The following is an 18,873-nucleotide window of genomic DNA, read 5'->3' as shown; positions in this document are numbered from 1 at the left end:
TTGCCACTGGTTTGCAAGGAAGAGGTCCCCAGGAACACTGCGAGTAGTGTGTGTGGTATCCGACATGGCATTTAACACACTGGATGATGAGATCTTTTCCAGTGCTCCTGCAGCAACGAGGGAGCCCGTCCCAGGAGATGTGCCACCCAGCAGGACACTCTGCACTGATCAGATGTGGCAAGGCGCATGGTCTGAGCCTCCCCGTGCTGCCTGGGGGGGTAACCTGCACTCGCATGCTGGCTCAGCCCACCACCCTGGGGTGCGGAGGCTTGGGAACTACCTATTTGCCCAAAATCCTTAGTCCAAGGCTATATCAATCCAGAATCAGCCTGTGGTTTCCACAGCCCTCAGTGGCATTGAAACATGGGAGCATGAGAACGGCCAGAGGAAGAACAGAGACGGAGCAGTGATCATGGGGCAATGCAGAGCTAGGAAAGCCGCTGTGCCAAAATCCCTGAACTTTAGGTTAGCAGAGCTCAGTAAGACTGCAAAAAAACCCCAGTAACCCTTCCCTTCTGGGCCACAAAATGCTAACCAGGCTGTCCTCGGCCGGTCTGACCCTGGCAGCAGCCTTGGTGGGCACAGCCGCCCGGCAGCAGGGACCACGGAGGGGCTGCAGCGTTTCAGGCTGGCGGGCAGGATCAAACGAAGGGGAAGGTGGGCGGCTGTTCTCAGCCACAGCAGAGAACAAAGGCAAGTCCCAGGCTGCCTGCCTTCTCAACTTTTTCATCTCATCCACTGCTTTGAAATATTGGATAGACGAGAAAAAAAAAATTGATCTGAAAATGATCTTCCAGGGGAATTTGTTCAGGCAGATTTGTCCAGCTCAGTGCTCTTTTATCAAAATCAGTTGCCAGACTAAGTTATTTTGGTGGTGAGCAATCTCGTCACTGATTTCAAACTCACTCAGAAAACAGTTGGCTGTGAATCAGCCCTTTCCTTCTAATCATCTGGAATAAAGTCACTGCTATATCTCATGTCCTGCTTTGCCTCCCGGCTCACTCCGTGCCGCAGCATCCTTTGCTCCAGCGTGATGGGGCAGAGCCCAGTGCCAACAGCACGTCCCAGCGCTGGCGGGAAACGCCAGCTCTAAAACATCTTGCTTTTAGAAGAAACGTTTAGTTTACACAATGTCTGCAGCACCCACGCAGCAAAATCTTGGTGTTTCACTCTGCTGCGGAGCACGTGGTCGGACTTTTCCCAGTTCCCAGTGTTGCACTCTCTGTCCTCTCCTGGCTGGACATGGGCCCGGCCCATGGCCTCCCTGAGCCGTGCCAAGCCGCTGCAGCTCAGGCCAGGCAGCACAGGCAGCACTGCCAGCCCGGTGCCAGGGTACGGCGGCTGCCGGCACCGCGGGGGCATGGGCAGCTGCACGCAGTCCCCCCTTCCTGGCAAGCCCCGACACCCAGCCCTTGGGCAACCCGACCACTGAAGAGAGGATGCTCTGACGTTTGCTCCTGTTGCAAAACCAGAATGTCACAGTGTCACCTTCCAGCACACCGTGGCAGGCAGCAGCACCGGCAAACCGGCACCCTAGAGCCCTTACCAGCCAGCCGGCACCCTATGGCCCATCCGCAGCTCCAGCTGATGACAGGCGCAGCAGGGCTGACCGGGGCAGCCACGCCGGAGAGCGGGGCTTCGGCATCAGTCCCATCCCCTGGAGAACTGCCGGTGCTGCCCATACCTGGCTTGTCGGGAGGAGGAGGAGGAGCAGGGGGGTCTGAGCTCCCACAGCTCACCAGATCCTCGTTCCTGCTCAGAAAAATGCATACATAAACCATCATAAATCAAATCTGTTCTGGAGGCAGGCAGGCTGGGCAGGGAAGCTTTAGATCAGTCTGTTCTCTCCTTCAGAGCAGCAGCACCAGCGAGGGGATAATGAATCTCAGCAAAGGAAATAAGGAGAAAGTGATCTGTTCTCTGATGGAGGGGAAACAAAGGAAAGCAAATGCATCTCCATGAGCAGTGGAACTAATGAGGTTTGGTTCCCTTCAGAATTGTCTCTTGGTGACAAAGCCTTACAAAATCATTCTCAAATTTTCTGTTCCCTCTGCATAGATGTGTAATCCATCTTTTTCCTGCTTACAGACTCTTACCACGCAGCATTTTGAGGCACCCAGTATGCCGGCTGCCATCCTGAACTGCAGACATCATTAGGAGGGGCAGGAACCAAACTCTCCTCTCCCACGCCAAAGTCAGGGCGGCTGCCCAGGAATCGGCAAGAAGAGACGATCTTCTGCCGCTGAATTAATGATGTGAGTGGTGAAATGTTTACTCAGATTGCTAAAAATGCCATGTGGGAATTCTCCAGCATTTGGGGTGCTTCGTGCTCCCAGCCGGGCTAACAGCATTGTGGAAGGATTTCCTCAGCTCATCCCTGCCCAAGCAAGGAAAACACAAGCGTGCAAAGACCAAGAGATAAGTGGGGATGAAGTTTTGATTTACATTTCATTCTGATTAACTAGGAAAAAACATCGAGTCACCAAACTTTTGCAAAACAGATCAAAGAAACTGTTGAAGAGACAAGAAGCATTCATCTGGATTAGGATCGAGTCAATACAGGCTTCAGTTGAGATCCACTGATTTACACCATTGCACAAACTAACCACTTGAGTCTCAGAAAGTCTGAAATGCTTTCAGAACAAATTAAATAAACAAGAAATCAACCCTGCATCTGTAAATGCACCAATTCTGCCTACAGAGGAAATTCAAAACTATTTTATTAAGCAGAAGCATTTGAAATGTTTAAAGGTTAAGCCGAATGATTTTATCCACTATGCAGACACATGCGTTCGTACTGTGTTTAAGAATCCCTCAAAGAGAAATGCAACACTATTCCGTAAGGGTGGGGAGCACTGTAGGAATATTGTTATTAGATGCAGCTTTTATATGAACTATGTTTTACAAATTTTTTTAATTAAATGGGTTGCCATATGACACATACAATCCCTTCTTCAAAAACTCATTGCTTTGTGGGTTCACAATGGAAAACTGGGGCAACAATTTCATTCAAGTGAAAATATAACTTCCCCAAAAGTGGGTATTTTACAGACAACACCTTCAACAACCGTATCTGAAGTTATGGCCGTCACTTTACAGAGCTACTTCTTCACACACCTCAAAATAAATGTGTCATATTTAACCCCAAACGGATTTTATTTCCCCAAGCAATAAAATCCATGAAAATAGGAGGTCTTGGTGAAAACACCTTGTGACTCATAAGCACACAACATGGAAGGAAAGCATCTTTAAATGCCACAAAGAAGAGCAGCATTATTAACATTCCCAGTTGCTGCAGCTACTCCACCCAGCTTTTCAAAAACGAAGGGAACAGTATTTTCTCCATTTTTAACCCCAACTATGAAATATTAACAAATGTTCCCCGAGTGCTTTGTTGAAATAAACCTCCTGCTTGCCCTCTAACACAGCCACCCTCCCTGCCCGCACTCCGGGTTGAAGCCGCATCATTCTCTCCCTGGTATTTTCAGCTGCGCGCTTTTCTCAAAAGGTAAATTCTTACATCTTAAAGTCTCACCTGAGCAACTCTTCTTTCTCCATCGCTGTTCAAGGACGCAGCTGTCATTGGCTTGAGAAATGGATGCCTCACGTCGGTGCTTGGGGCTGGAAACACCACGCCAGTGGAGGAAGTCGCGTTAGCGAGGGCCTCCAGGCTCCCACTGGGCTCCGCTGCGCTGCTGGGGCTTTGGGTCCGTAACACGTATTTCCTTACATATTTCCTCCTGCTTGTGGAGGGTGAGGGAACAAAAAGGCACGTTTGCAAACGGGGTGTCTCCAGGATATCGGGGCCTCTAAAAGGACCATCCTCACCAAAGTCAGATGTAAACTCTCCTCTGCTTCAACAGAGCAGCTCAAACTCTAGCGCGCGTCCACTGCGCCAGCATGCAAACAAACACACCCGCAGAAGGTCTAATTTCAAGACTGAAATTATTGCAGTTCAGAGAATCACTTGCTTCCCTTCTACTGCCTGCACATCTACACATCCAGCCCTATTTAAGGGACAAAGGCACACGCAGCACGTTCCCCCAGTGCCGCTGTCAGCCTTTCCTCCTCTCTCCTAGTGAGTCCTCCCTTCTAGTGAGCCCAAAGCATCTGGCCAGCTGCTTCCCACTGTCTAAGCGGGTAGAAGCCGGGATGCTCCACTGCCTGCTCTCAGGAAAACCTGTCCACGCCAGGCATGAGGAAGCGCCGGCAAAGTTTGGCCGTTTCCTTTAGGAGGCAAATCCACCAGATCCAACTTTCCCCAAGGAAAACCGGAGCCAGGGCCGGGCAGAGCAGGGGTCAGGGCAGAGCAGGAGGCTCCCGGGGCCGGGGCAGAGGAGGAGCCGGGGCAGAGGAGGATGCTCCCGGGGCCCGGGCAGAGGAGGATGCTCCCGGGCAGCGCCTCACTAGATGGTGCTGTCGGTCCGGGAACAGCCTCCGCCGCCCAGCACTCGCTGCTGGAAGACGGGCTCACCCTCCTTTTCCTTCCCTGATGTGTTTGTTATCATAAACTAAATATGCTTTTTTTTTTTGTCTTTGCTCCTAGCTCTCCGGAGCGATTTGTTTCCCTACAGTGCAATCTCGATGCCATGAAGTTATCATGGAAAAAGTAACTACGAGTATAAATCCGCCCTGTGCTTCAAAGAATGATATTGAAACACGCCTTGTTTTAAAAGTTTTGCAGTGCTCGCCCGTAAATGCATCCGGGCTGTCTCCCCTGGAGCTATCCTCTGCAGAGGTTTAGGTAACGCTCGCGGCGTTGCTCAGGGATGCAGGGACAGCAAAGTGACAGACAGAGGATGCGAAGCCCTCCTGACCTCTGGAGTCAGCCAGGACCTTGAGTCCTCATGTCTATTTTGAAAAACGTGATGAAAGATTTAAAAGTTTGGCTTCTTTCTGAACCAAAACAAGCCCTCTAGATTCCAGAAAAGAAAAAAAAACCAGTCAAATATTTAGGCTTTTCACTTTGTGTTATTTGTTATGTAAAGTACAAAATACCGTACTTCAAAGTGGAAAATAATTTCCAAATCAAAGCTTGAAATATTTTGATAGCATCAAAATCCCCCATGTCCAGCTCCTACAGTCTCCCATACTATATTGATCCAAAACAAAATTATAGTTAAATAATTCCAGTTTGATAAAATATTTAAGGCTGGCATATCTATTCCCAACATCTATTTTTTACTCAAAGATCCTAGGAGCACATTTATTCTTCAGTCACCTTTATGAAATATTCCTTTCACCTACTTTAAAGACTCTATACAAAAGCTTTTTAAAAATAAAGACTATTTCATAAGAGTTCTACACAGGAGAAAGTTTAAACTCTCAGTCCTTACTCTGCACACACTCCAAGAGATTTTCTAGAGCTCCTGCACCAACCACCATTGCATTTAAACCATCCAAAATAAAGGCAGGAGTGCTTACCTCTGGTTCCCCCCCCCTATTTTCTATTTTCTAAACCAAGTAGAAAACACCCAGTCATTAGTTTTAGGAGGGATATAACACTGCGGTCGGCATCAGTTCATTTGTAATATGTCATAGTTCATTAATGACATTTTAAAGACGGAAGAGCTGTAGCTGTGTCCATGCAACAGTCACCAGGAAGGTGAAATATGCTCCAAACACTGGGGATCGACGGTGCTGAGGATGCCCAAGGTCTTCCCTGGAAGGCGGTGGTGATGCAGCCCAGCTCTGAAAGGTGCGAACCATCATCACTCCTCCCGCCTCTGGTCAAGATTTGACAGCTCAGCAGCTCTGGAAGCCATGCCAACAATGTAGATTGACAAAAAAAGCAGCATTTGGCCCCGAGTCCCTCCAATATTTGTTTTTACTATAAAAGGAGAATTGGACTGTAGATGACACATGGGTTAGCTGATTTAGTTATACAAGTAACTGGGAAAGCAGAGTGTTATGTTTTCAAATGCCCTTTTCTGCTTTTGACAGTTCAAGTTCTTTTTAAACTTCACCTCAGGCTACACGAGTTGTTCTGTCCCCAGACCTGTAGCTATGCTATTTTAAGCGCTAACAAGCACAGTCTCACTACCAGGCACTGCTCATCTCAGAGCATCTCCATCCAACGACCACCTTGAAGAGCTTGTCAGTAAACCCAGCTTTTTGGTCTTCTGCATATTCAAAAATGTTATTCTTCCTAAAGGAACGAAGCCATACTGGTGGCCACCTAGGTTTGGAAAGGAAACCCAGTGGGGTCTGACTGAGGGTTTCCTTCATGACTCTCATGCTGTGAGCACACCACCGACCCCAGCAGCCCAGGTTGGTGCCTTTCCCCTCCTCCTCGCCTGGATTTCCCAGGGTAGACACTTTGCCATCATAAGTTTCTGCTTCCTAATGACAACCTGGAAGCAGGCAGTGCTGGAGAGCAAACCAGGACCCAGAGCAGCAGATTCCAGCTCTGCTTCCAGCAGGTGTTAGGCTCAAAGCCTCAGGGGGTTACTGTTATCATTTTCATTTTACAGCCATTTTACAAAGACTATCAAACAATAAAAAAAAAAAATACAGCCTCAAAAGCAATAACAGTAAAAGAAGGATGGCTGAGAGTTTAATCCAAAGCAGCACAGAGCAATCTGGGAGCTTTGCCTCAGCTCCAGCTACTTTATGAACCGGAGATTGGAGCCGAAGTGCAAGATGTGTAATGTGGACTCCCAAACCAGAAACCTGAAGCTGGCCAGAGCTGCAGGGGTTGTTTGAGACCATCTCTAATAGCAGGGTGAGTAACAAATATCCTTGTTATAATAAAAGAAATGGGAAGCCGAGGTGGAAGCACGTGGAGTGAAAACTCGGGGAGCGAAGGAGATTCAGCCTCAGCAGCCACCCAGCCCTGGCCCTGGCACAGAGCTCTCCTCAAGCTGTCCGCAAGCTACAGCAAACCTTGGAAACGTGAACTCGCCATCGCACGTCTGAGCGGCCCAGCTCTGCTACGACTGCACTTTTAAAAACCTCGCCCAGTCCCTTAAGGGACACCCACATCTCCTACTCCTCCTCTGCTTGCCAGTGTATTTGACAGCGTGTTTACCACAAAAAGGAAGAATTTTCTGCCCATGCAAGACCCACCTGAGATTTAACATTTGTTGTTAGCCTTGCCTTTGTACTTGCAGGTCGATGCAGCTCAGCAGCCGCCCTCATCCTTCGCAGGTGGAGCAGACGTTGCGCCCTTGTCCGAAACAGGAGCTGTGTCTGTTGTCAAAGAAAAATAACTTCACTGTATGGTGAGAAAGCCTCAGAAGCGCCATTTCACACGCATGTTGTGTGCCTGCATCTCACTCAGCATCGCGAGAAGGCTCCGATTCAGCTGTACGAGCGTGCCACACGCCTCCATCGCCATTCCGCCACACAAGCTAAACCCGTAACAGGGAGGACTGTTGCCACCCTCACCACCGGCCACGTTCCTCCTAACACCCAGCCCTTCCCTAGCGCATTTAAGCCCGTTATGTTCTGCCCTGCTCATAACAGACATGCAAACAGACAAAGTGATCCCTTTCTCCATGCAGCAGTCCTCAAAGCGTTTGCACAATAGCGTTGGAAAAAACAGAGCTGAAAATGTCAAAATGGGATTTTTGATTGCCCTGCTGAGGTGGGGGAAGGGCACTTGCAACCAAGAACATGGCAAAACAGACATGAGCACACAAAATATTCACATGTGTATTTATATTTGCCTGGGAAAAGAACTGCTGGAAAATGTTGCCCTTCTGCTAATAACCAGTGTGTCCTGAGGATGAATAATTTTGGCTTTTTCCAAGAAAGGGCTCCAAATCAACAATAGCAGCAGGGCTTCAGGCTACTTATCACCAAGGGACAGGGTTGGTTAATCTTGCCATTTACTCCTGGTGGCACTTCTTCAGGAAGGGCAGGTCAGCCGTGGATGTGACCATGCACGGCCCTGGACTCCTCAGCTCTCCACCTCCGCTGCCAAGACAAACTGTTGAATCCCAACTCACCGAGCTGGCCTTCGCCAGAACAGGGACCCACCGCCCCTCTCCGCAAGGAGCCGTAGCGTCACCTCCCTGCAGTACAGGTGAACCGAGGCACAGGAGCCCCGGCTCAGAGGCTCGAGCTGCCTTTGCAGGCTCTCCACCAGCTGCACCGCGGCACTTCGGAGGCTCCGGCATGCTTTGCTTGTTTTCTTCAGGGATGTGCAACTTTCCCCTCTCCCCTCTCCATATCTAAGTAGTAGGGCTTAAGCGATGGAAGATGTCAGTCTTTAAAGTGATAAAGCTTTCTCACCAAATTCTTTTTCTTATTATAAAAACAAGGGAAAGAATAATATTTATTCAATCACATGGCTATTAAAGTATCTATTTTTCTGGACTCTGGCACTGCTTTCCCTAAAGACTGAGCATTTTCTTTGTGAAATACCAGCAAGTCTTGGGCATGACTTTAGAGAGCACCAGAAATAGTGTGTGGAAGGAGAAAAGCAGTATTGCTTTCTTCCACATATGGATACCAGTTCCACAGAGGGATTTACACACACAAATATAATCCCCTTTGATTCTGACATAGCTGGGATCTTGTTAGACCCTCTTCTACTTTTTCCTTCCATCTATTATATCGTTGTCAATTCATTCTCATGTGCTCCCTAGTTTTGGCCATCTTTGGCCTCAACTTCAGCGTGGCTCAGTCACAGCTTCTCCTTCAGCCCCCACAAGCACCCCCGGTCGCTCCTTCCCCGCCGGTGCAGGCAGGGCCATCAGGGCACTGCCTCCACCCCGGATCTGCAGCCCGACAACAAGGTGGACACATCTCCATGTCCCTGCAACCCGGCCACACGCAGGTGTCACAGCTCCTCTTGGACATCCCCACGAAGCAGTGGCTCTTCTGCCTTGGGCTTGGCCCTGCCGAATGTGCGCTCCTGTCCTGCTTACACCCGCCCCGAGCACCACCGTAAAGGCAATTATACCGCCCTTTGCTTTCACTGCTGCCAGCCTTCTCCTGGAATCCTTTGTCACCCCAAAGGGGGTCAGCCCTGTCATAGCTCAGGCAGGGTCTTAGTGGCAATCGCTGCCCGCCCCACTGTGCTCAGTACGGCCATGCCACATGCTGCAGTGCCAGCATACACTGGTACAGTTTTCTAATGTGTATGTTCATGCCACTTCCCATAATGTCCTTCAGATTTGAAATCAATCTGCAAAGGCACTTTCTGATGCCTGGAAAGCCGCTCAGGTCCAGGTCTGGATTTGATTGCCCCGAGGTCTCTTGCCCGTTGATACATCCCCATAGCCCAGCTGCCACCACAGCTCAAGGGATGAAGGGCCGCCTTAATCACCAAGGTGTGCACCGAGGGCTGCATCACTCTGCGACCAGCACAGACTTGCTCTGGCACTGCTGAAGGCAACGGCAGAGCTCTTTCAAGAAAGCTTAAGTTTGTGCACAAAGGTGTCCGGCTACATCTAAGCAGCCGCCATGCTGCGGTTTGAACAAAGGCACACTGTCACAACCATTCATGATTTATATTGTATCGCCAGGGGAAGTCTATGAATATTAATTCATTTAGTTCTGCTGTCATAAATAGCCCTAGTCAGTCAACACCCATAAAAATACAAATAGTCCAGTGTTAACTCTTGGAAAACTCCAGCATGAAAGTGTAACAGGCTCACAGATCACCAGCATGGGCCAGACCCCAGCTGGGGTTACTGACTGCAAGCAGCTTTAACCGTGGGCAGATATACCAGCACCTCACAAGATTTGTCTCTTGCACACCTAAAGGCAAAGAAAAACCTATTAGTTTTTCCAGCCTTCTACATAGATCGTAGAATCATAGAACGGCTTAGGTTGGAAGGGACCTTAAAGGTCATCCAGTTCCAACCCCCCTGCCATGGGCAGGGACACCTTCCACTAGGCCAGGTTGCTCAAAGCCCCATCCAGCCTGGCCTTGAACACTGCCAGGGATGAAGGTGTTCCTACATCTCATCTAAATCTACCCTCTTTCAGTTTAAAACCATTACCCCTTGTCCTATCGCTACACTCCCTGATAAGGGGGGTCCCTCCCCACCTTTCCTGTAGGCCCCTTTAGGTACTGGAAGGTGGCCGTGAGGTCTCCCCAGAGCCTTCTCTTCTCCAGGCTGAACAACCCCAACTCTCTCAGCCTGCCTGCATAGGAGAGGTGCTCCAGCCCCCTGATCAGCTTCGTGGCCTCCCCTGGACTCGCTCCAACAGGTCCGTGTCCTTCCTATGTTAGGGGCCCCAGAGCTGGACGCAGTGCTCCAGGTAAAAGCAGTGGCCCGTACGGGGATCGAACCCGCGACCTTGGCGTTATTAGCACCACGCTCTAACCAACTGAGCTAACCGGCCCAACGACACCTCAGTTTGCAGCTAAATTGTTTCTTTTAATAGAGCACAGCTTGCTGCATAGGGCAGCTATCCATCCCGGGGACCGAGGAAAGCACCCCAGGTTCTGAAGCAAAATTAAAACTTCGACACAAAAATAAGCCATAGAATAAGCAGCTGTGTCAGGCCTGGGTACACCAAACACCCTGTGCTCCATCCCACCGAGGCAGGAGGCTGTGCAGGAGGGGGCTCCCTGGAGAGCCGTGCCCACCCGAGCATCTTACGTAAAACCAGTGGGACAAGGGGAAGTGCCCTGATCTGCACTGTCAGCATACCGGGAGGGGCGAGACTCCAGCTGCAGCCTTCCCTCCAGCTCCGAGACACACACACACACCTCTGCAGGTTTTGTTCTAGGGATTTGGACAGTCCAAGCTGAAATCCCAAAAAGCTGTCCGTAAGATAAAGGCAATGGAACAAAGTATTTCTTCTATTTCCCCCTTTTATCCTGAGCATAGTAATCACTAATTTTACGCACTGAAGAAATGTTTACCTTGCATGGAATTTCCCTTCTCCGTTTAAAGATCTCCGATAGGCACCTTCCACTTTTCACCTCTCCTTAGACACTGGTGAAATCACCTGGTTCCTATAACATGTTACAAATGGTCTTGGGTGCCCTGTTTACATTAAAACAATACAAATTAGGTACTAGGTACTGGCTATGCTCCAGTAGACGTGAGAGCATCCGCATTCCTACAGAGTTACAATGCTTCCTCCAAAGATTGGATTTATATCCACATCCAAGCTAAATAAATCATGTACCACGGTTCCTAAAACAGCTCACTTACCACGCTTAGTGTGAATAATGAAATGTCATAATATTTGTCCAAGACACGTGGTTTATTTTGCTTTCAATAACTAAAGTCTTGCAGAAAAAAAAAAAAAAATGGAGGTAAAGCTTCCTCTCAGTGTTATTCGGTATCTGGTAGTGGAAACAGACCTTGTATTGACGGGGGCTGGATAGGAGGAAGGTACCTGGGACTTCCCCGGAGCAGAATCCAGCTTGGCCCTGTTAGGGACCATATTCTGCTCAGCAGCCTGGGCTCAGTGCAGCTCTCCAGGCAATGCTGCAAAATTAAAGCCAATCATAGCCCCGGAATGGGCAGCCCAGGAGCAGCGCCCTGTGCTCAGACCAGCCGAGGAGTCCACGACTCGCATCAGCCAGAACCGGTGGTCACACTTCAGGGGCAGCCCCGGGAATTACCTGCAGGGACACGCTCTGGAGCCCGAGTCCCATTTTCCATGCTGCGCGAACGCATCTCTGGCTGCGTCTTCTGAAGCAGCGTCCCACTGCCAGCGACAGCCAAGGGGAAAGATAAAAGTGCCAGCGGGTTTTAGATGGTCTTCAAAGCTGGAGGGGGGTAGCACCAGAAACACCCGTGCTTTCCCCATCGGAAAACAACCCACCACGAGGTGCTCGCCCACGGAGGCTTTGCCCACTTGCCTTACAACCCCAGCAACACCCCGCGAAGCCCAGCTCCCGCAGAGCCGTGGTGCATCTCCAGCCCTGGGGCCACAGTGAGAGCCCTGCCCAGCCCGGCTGGGTCCCAACCCGTCCCCTGCTCCACCTGCACCCACACAGCCATCTTCTCAGCCTCCAGATGCACTGCCACAGGAATACTGGCAAGGGTTAACTCCCCCATTATCATTCTTTTTGGCACAAAAGCCTCTCAGAGCACCTGCCCTGCACGGCTCCCATGCTAGACCATTGCCAAGGCACAGGGAACAGCCATCGGCCAAGGGCAGCTGCAAACACGGACCTGCTGCTCCCACGGCGAGAGCCAGAGGCCCCAACACCCCCAGAGCAGCAACCGCCTCTGCCAAAAGCACCTCTGCCCTCCTGCTGCGCACAGGGGCTCCCCGCCTGCTCCCCCCATGTACCTGCCTCTGCTCTGCTCAGCTGCACCAACCCTGCTCAGCGTAGGGAGGATTTGGGGCAAATTAGCCGTTATTGTTTCAGTTGCAAGACCGTGGGCAGGCTGCAAGGACATACACCACGTTTACACTGATGGATGAAATGGCAAATTCAGAAGAAAATACCTGTAATGCTGTCATTTATCAAAGGCAAAAAATTAGAACAAAACTGACATGAAGTTCTAGCAATAACCACCAAGTTTTAATTTCCGCTCTGAAACCCATCTTCCCAAGCTGTAAATCAGACCGAAAAATCATTAACTATATTGAAGCTCTGAAAACTCTGTCTCTTGGCAGGATAAGGCCTATGCCTGGGTCTCTTGCCACAGAGTCCTTACCTTCGCAGCACAGCAGGAGATGCTCAGGTTTAAAATACGAGTGGCAACAGCAAATTAAACCACACAGGAACGACTCCGCTAGATCCGGAGCCGGAGCCTGCAGCAGTCAATAACGGGCATGCAGCAGCCGGACGGGCTCAGTGCTGGTGAAGCCCCGCGCTGCTTTTCGTGGCAATATTTGTCCCGGTGGCTGCAGCCCGTGATCAGGGCCCCTGGAGAGCAGCGCGCCGGCTCGAGATGTCCATGCGAGGCATCTATACTGAAGAAAACCCAACATATGTATTACCCTGCTAAAGTCCAGGAGGGAACAGCAAAGTGACTTGGACCAGAACAGAATCAAACAGCAATCCGTTCCTGGCAGTCTGATCTTTCACAGAACAGAAAGTCTTTTTCATGTTTAATAAAGACTTTAAGGGTTGAGACATCACTCTGGCTTCACAGAACTGGGCCATGGTTTTTATATGTACTTTGTCTGAGCAGACAGTATTTTTCCAGTTGCACATTGCCACGTGCAATGCTATAGATGAAACGTTCACCCGGAGGAGAGGGAGATGGGAAACTCTTTTCATGTTACTATATTTGCTAGTCTGTTTAGCGGTGTTTTTTAGCAGCTGTCAGCACACTAAGCTGGGATATTAGGTGCTCACAAGCTTGTCATCTTTTCTTCTGGCTTAAAGTAACCCCTCTGCCACTTTAGGGCTTACACTACCTGCAGGAACCCCCCAAGCCCTGCCAGCCAGCCCACCAGTGCCACACGAACACCGCTTGGCCATCAACCTTAGTTCTAAAATTGCTATTTTGGGGGGGGAAATGGTCAGCAGTTACATTGGAGCCTGAGTCCCCCCAGTATTTAGCTTTTAGACAGCCACTGCCAGACAGAGGAGTACCACAACAGGTCAGAACAAGAACAGGACAGGGAAGAGCAGCTGAAACCTTTCACATGCAAAGCTCCCAGTGCTAGAAATAGGCATCTATATTCTGCACTGGGTTATTAAGAGACTAACCCCCCCTTCCAGGGCTTGAAAGGATTTTATTTGCAGGCATTAGGAGCCTCCTGGACGTGCCACAGCCAAGCAATATCGATCAACACTGCAAAAATCCCTCTGCACGTCTTTGCCATGACATCATCCAAAGAGCAGCATCTTTTCTTATTCATGAGTGGTAACAGGCATTGCTTTCTGCACTTCAGCTTTGGCTGCCTTGTACAAACACTTCACGTAGTGTTTTATTCAGACAAAGCCCAACTTAGCCTAGTTCCTTTCAAAGAAGGACTGGGCTTCTGAGCCCCGGTCTTTAAACCATGTTACCTCTCTGCTGCACTGGAGCATACAACGAGAGCGCACTGCAAATCCTCCCGGGCAGGAAAGGGGAAAAAACATCAGCCATTCCTTGTGGGGAAGCAAAGGGCTTTCCAGATGCTAGAGCAACCCCCCTAGATGAGCAGGTCAGGCAGCTAGCAATCCCATCCCACGCACCCTGCTCATGTCATTGCACCAGGGTGAATTTTCCCCTGATCTCCCTTGGACCTCAAAGAGGGTAAAACGCTTGCTCTCCTTCCTCTCAAATCTGTTCTACGTTGTCAAAAAATGCCAGTCTGGAGGATGAAAGTGGAGTCCTGAAACCATCAGTAAGACCTTCCTTTTAACAGCAACAGGTTTGCTGCACCCAGGGGCAGGCTATGAGGAGACCGTGCTCCAGTTCTGTTCTCCCAGCCTCTTCCACCGAGCCCAGGACAGTCAGTGCAGTCCTTCTGCTGCAGCGTGGCACATGCTCATGAAGGAGCAGAACCAAAAGTGTATTTACGGTATTTACGGTCTGTCCTTACAGCACAACAGGGGCTCCTCCGCACTGCAGCAGCTCAGGGCTGCAGAACGAGAAAGGACCCCGGGGCCACCCAGGACAGGAGCCAGCCACCACAGCCAGCCTCCACTGTCACATCAAGGTTGACAAGCCAAGCGGTGTTGACCCCAACTCTCCTACGTACACACCAGCTGAACTTCTTCCCACTTCAACTGATGGGGCTGGAAACCTGAATTTGACATGTCCTTGCCATCCCCGAGTGCCGCTTTACACCAGCGGTCGGCCAGCTCCTGCCGCAACGGCTGCCCTGGGCTGTCGTGGAAGGATTTGTTTATTTTTACAACTGCAGCTCTGGTTGAGGTCTGCATAATTTTGGCAATAGGTGCTGTGCAGCAAAGCTAAACAATACAGGGAATCCAGACAGCAAAATTAGCCATTTCTAAAAATATAGCGATAAAGTAGTAGGGCATCACACGCCGTCACCTGCTCCCAGGCTCACCTCTGCTACCGCAGCCACCTGGGAGCAGCAGCGGCCACGTCCCCCCGACTTGGCTCCCTGTGGGATTGCTGGGCAGCAGAAAGAAAGGTGCCGGTGGAGAGGGGTGCTGGCCCCTGCCCCCTCCCAGGACAGGCTGAGCTCAGGAGAGCAGAACAACGTAACTGGGGTAAAACCCACCCTGCCATCCCTGTGCCTCCTGGGGCTCGCTGTGCTCCTGCTCTGCCCGGGGAGAGCAGCTCCCGCAGGAGAGCCGTGTCCAGCTTGCCCGGGCTGGCTCCCAAACCCACCCGCGTCCCAGCGGATTTGCAAACTGCAAATCCCTGTGCTTAGCATTGCCGCAGGGATGTTTGTTCCCGAGAAGGGGGCTTGGGAGCTCGGGCTGAGCCCATCCGAGCTCTGAGCCCAGGCTGGGATAGCAGCTAGCCCCACTCTCCGTGAGCTCGCCCAGGGCCCCCCCGCAGCCCAAGGCCAGGACCAGGCGCTTGCAGGACACAGCTGCAGCGTTGTTAAACCAGCTCAGCGCAAGTGGGGGCCCAAGGGGCAGCACAGCAGCGCCTGGGGGTCTGCCTCCCCCCCCCCCAAGGCATGCCTCACCCCTCCTAGGGCATCCACAAACACCCTCACTTTCTTCTTATCCTAAAGCTGTGTTGCAAAGCCCCTATTTGGGGTCATTTTCTTGCCAGCAAGACAGTTTTAACTGCCTGGTTTCCCATTGCACTCGCTGTAGCTTGATGCAAAACACTCCTTTGAGCCATGACTGCAATCTTCTGTACGCTGGCAGTGCCTCCCCTCATTACCTGGCTCCTGATCTTGCAGCTTGGAGCAGTGTTTCTCTTTGCTGAAAGTGAAAACATTATTCTACTGCTGCATGGTTTTTTGATTAAAGAAAAAACCAATAACACCAGGATAAATAATAGCCAAAGGCACATTTGGACCCTTGTTCTAATCAGCAGCACACCAACTAGTTAAATCTGATTATCAGACTACCCAATTGGTTATGTCACAAGCGATAAATCAAGAAAAGACTCTCGCTTGATAAGGAAAAGCCAAGCGAGGCTATTTTAAAATGAAAATCTAAAGGAATTTAGAGTGCTGGTGTGAGAGAAAAGAGCTGAGATTAAGAGGAGATATAAACACAAGCTGAAAGGGGGCCGCTGCAAAACTGTCCTCCTGTGCCTTCAGCGGAGGAGGAACAACATCCCATGAGTTACTCAAAGCTGTTTTTTCTTGGAGCAGGCTTGGCACCGTCCAGCAGCAGCACTGCAAAGAGCCCGGCTCGGTGGGGGCTGGCCAGACACCCCCCAGCCCTGCTCGGCCGCGGCGACCGCCAATCCATCAGCAACATTTTACATGTAGCTTTGCCCACAGCCGTAAGAATGTGATTAAGAGGGAATTAGGAAATAGCTAGCAGTTACTTACAGGCTCAATTAGTGCCTGACGAGCTGCATAACAACACATGCAGTTGTAGATGTTTCATGTGATACCCAGTGCACTGGTATCACTAAACACAGCATTAAAAGCAGACACTCCTCAGCACCTGGGGTGTCTTAATGTGATACCATCTCCTCAGGTCTCCCACTGACCTGCTATGTCCCTGCCGGAGGGCAGCCCCGTCCCCCCCAGCCGGCGGGGACTGCCGCATCGCATCGCACCACCGACAGCCCAGACCCAACGGCTCTGACCGCAGCCGATGCACCCTCAGCATCTGGGCATCCCGGAGAGTCAGGACAAATATGCCCAAAGCAAAAAGCAGCACATAAATTAAAGACAAAAGGGAAGAACTGTTGATTGTAGACCATAGGATGAAATGCAGCTTTACATGTTTTGTGTCACAGCTGAGCTCTCCCTCCCTGCTCTACTTCAAGGGGCTCCACTACAAATAAAGGATTTCCACCCGGACAGCCCAGCTTCTGCTCTGTGTGAGCCCAAACTTGCCCCCTCCTGCTGACGTCTGCAGAAGCAGCAGCACCTGCCTGCCCTAAGCACTCGCCCTCCGCCCCGGCAGAGCATCCACAGCCCACTGCATCCTGCTGGGAAGGAGGTCTCCAGCTCCTATCCCAGCATTTACCACGGAGACAAGAACACAAAAAGATTAGGTGGTTGTGTATCCATAGGGGCATGAATTTGATATTCATAGACTTTTTCTCTTTTAAAGGGCAAAACACTTTGAACTGAAACAAACTAAGAAGACCTGAATGATAAATGAATGTTTTTCTGTACTTCCTCAGTGAAATTTAATTTTAATTGATATTAAACATGACAGAGCTTCTACTCAAACTTTTATTTGCCAGCCACCTATTTCAGCTGCCTCTGAAATGGTAATGCCATTGAATCCCTACCCCCTGTAACTTCTGTGCTCGTTAGCACTTGAGGACTAGCCCAAACACAAGAGACCCTGTGCCACTTGCAGGGAGGCAGGGCACTGGTCTCCGGACTAGTCCTACAGACGCCAGGCTTTTCATCCAAGGGCTCTCACACGAATAGCTCCAGCAAGACTGGATTCCTCTTTCACGCTAACAGAGAGGAGATCCAGGCAGGAAAAGGGCAAGATGCCATTTGCAATCAAGGAGAGCTCTGGCTTGCAGTCCCTGTGAGAGAGGGGAACAGAGAGAGGGAATTCAAGGCAGATGGAGAAGACCCATCCCATTCACTTGGAAGCACACATAATTCACTCAAGTGTTCTCAAGCTGACCAGCAAAAGTGTGAATTAAACAGTTTTCTCACCTGGGGCTTTTGCTCCTCCTGCGCATTTCAATCCAACTTGTTTACTTTAATAATAAATTATTTCTGTACAGGAAACTCAAGGTGCTGCATAGTGCAAACTTCACATCGCACAAAGTCATTGCCTATGGTTCTTCCCGGTGCTCTTTCAAGCCAGCAAAGGAAAACAAGAAGAGGGTCAGGTGTTTGCAGATCCATTGGCCACATTTGCAGGTTTGTACCCAAACCAAGAGAAACTCATCCCCAGCGCTAGCAAGCCTGCACACACGTTCTCCTGCCACCAGAGGAGACCCAGCCTCCAGCTTCTGCCTTACAGCATCGCGGTGGCAATACGCAAGAGAAACCAAAGGCAGGATCCCACAACGCTGCCGCTTGCAGGATCCCATTTTCAGGGAGAAGTAGCACTGGGGAATGGATCCTTAAAACTGAGCTTTAACCTGTAACAGAGAGTCAGAACAGCTAAAAAGTGCTCGTGGGAAGGAGACATGAAAGGTAGTTTTGTTTTGCTTTTTAAAAAAAGATGAAAGGCGAGCTCTGCTCCAAGCACTGAAGGCACAGCTGATCCCTTACCCTCACTCCCATCTGGCAGCACCTTCCACTCACTTGAAATACTCATTCATTTGCTTTCCTTGTTACGCATGCTAAATTGAGCTGAGGGATTAAAAGCCCCGGAGGTCAGGACTTATGCACCGCGTCATTCCTCCTGCTTTGACCTAAGACTTAATTTACCAGCATCACTTTGTACCTGGCTCTCCTCTCTCCCACAGCATACCGCATGCTCTCAGAGGACTCAATAGTAAAAGCTTCCAATTTCTTCTTCTTTACTATTCCTTCACTGCAATTCTGGTCTATTTATTTTCATAGGAGCTTTGATTTCTGCGAGCTTTATTTCTGCTTTATTCTTCTCTGCTTGAGAAAAATATATTTTACCTGCTGGGACCAAGCAGCAGGTTATTTATCTGACCTCTAGAAGGCTTCCAAGTTCATAGCATCAGTCCTTCTAGCCCACAGCCAGCCCAGGTTTTGACAATCTATTCACCAAAAGCAATACTCCCCTTGAGATCACATATAAGGCTGGTCGGGGGTGGGGGGGGGCAACGACAACTATTTGTTTCTGCAGAGGCAAACTTGTCACAAGGTTTCCTAACAAACGTTCTCAAAATGAACGGTTTGAATTTCAGTGCAGCTGGGCTTCAACTCCCGCGGGTGCCCACAGAGCCCCGGCTCTCACCCCCGGGATATGCAGAGGAGCGGGGAAGGCAGCAG

At 50.2% G+C, this 18,873-nt stretch overlaps 1 non-coding gene across 1 annotated transcript; it reads right to left on the bottom strand.

Annotated features, from left to right (window-relative positions):
- Positions 1–10,228: 10,228 nt before the first annotated feature.
- Positions 10,229–10,302, bottom strand: TRNAI-AAU (transfer RNA isoleucine (anticodon AAU)). Its single transcript has one exon. It is a non-coding gene; the product is annotated as a tRNA-Ile (tRNA).
- Positions 10,303–18,873: the final 8,571 nt, after the last annotated feature.

The sequence above is a fragment of the Gymnogyps californianus genome, chromosome 13 (genome assembly GCF_018139145.2).
Source record: "Gymnogyps californianus isolate 813 chromosome 13, ASM1813914v2, whole genome shotgun sequence".
NCBI lineage: Eukaryota > Metazoa > Chordata > Aves > Accipitriformes > Cathartidae > Gymnogyps > Gymnogyps californianus.
The sequence above is the reverse complement of the archived record's forward strand: the minus strand, read 5'-3'. Positions and strand labels throughout refer to the sequence as shown.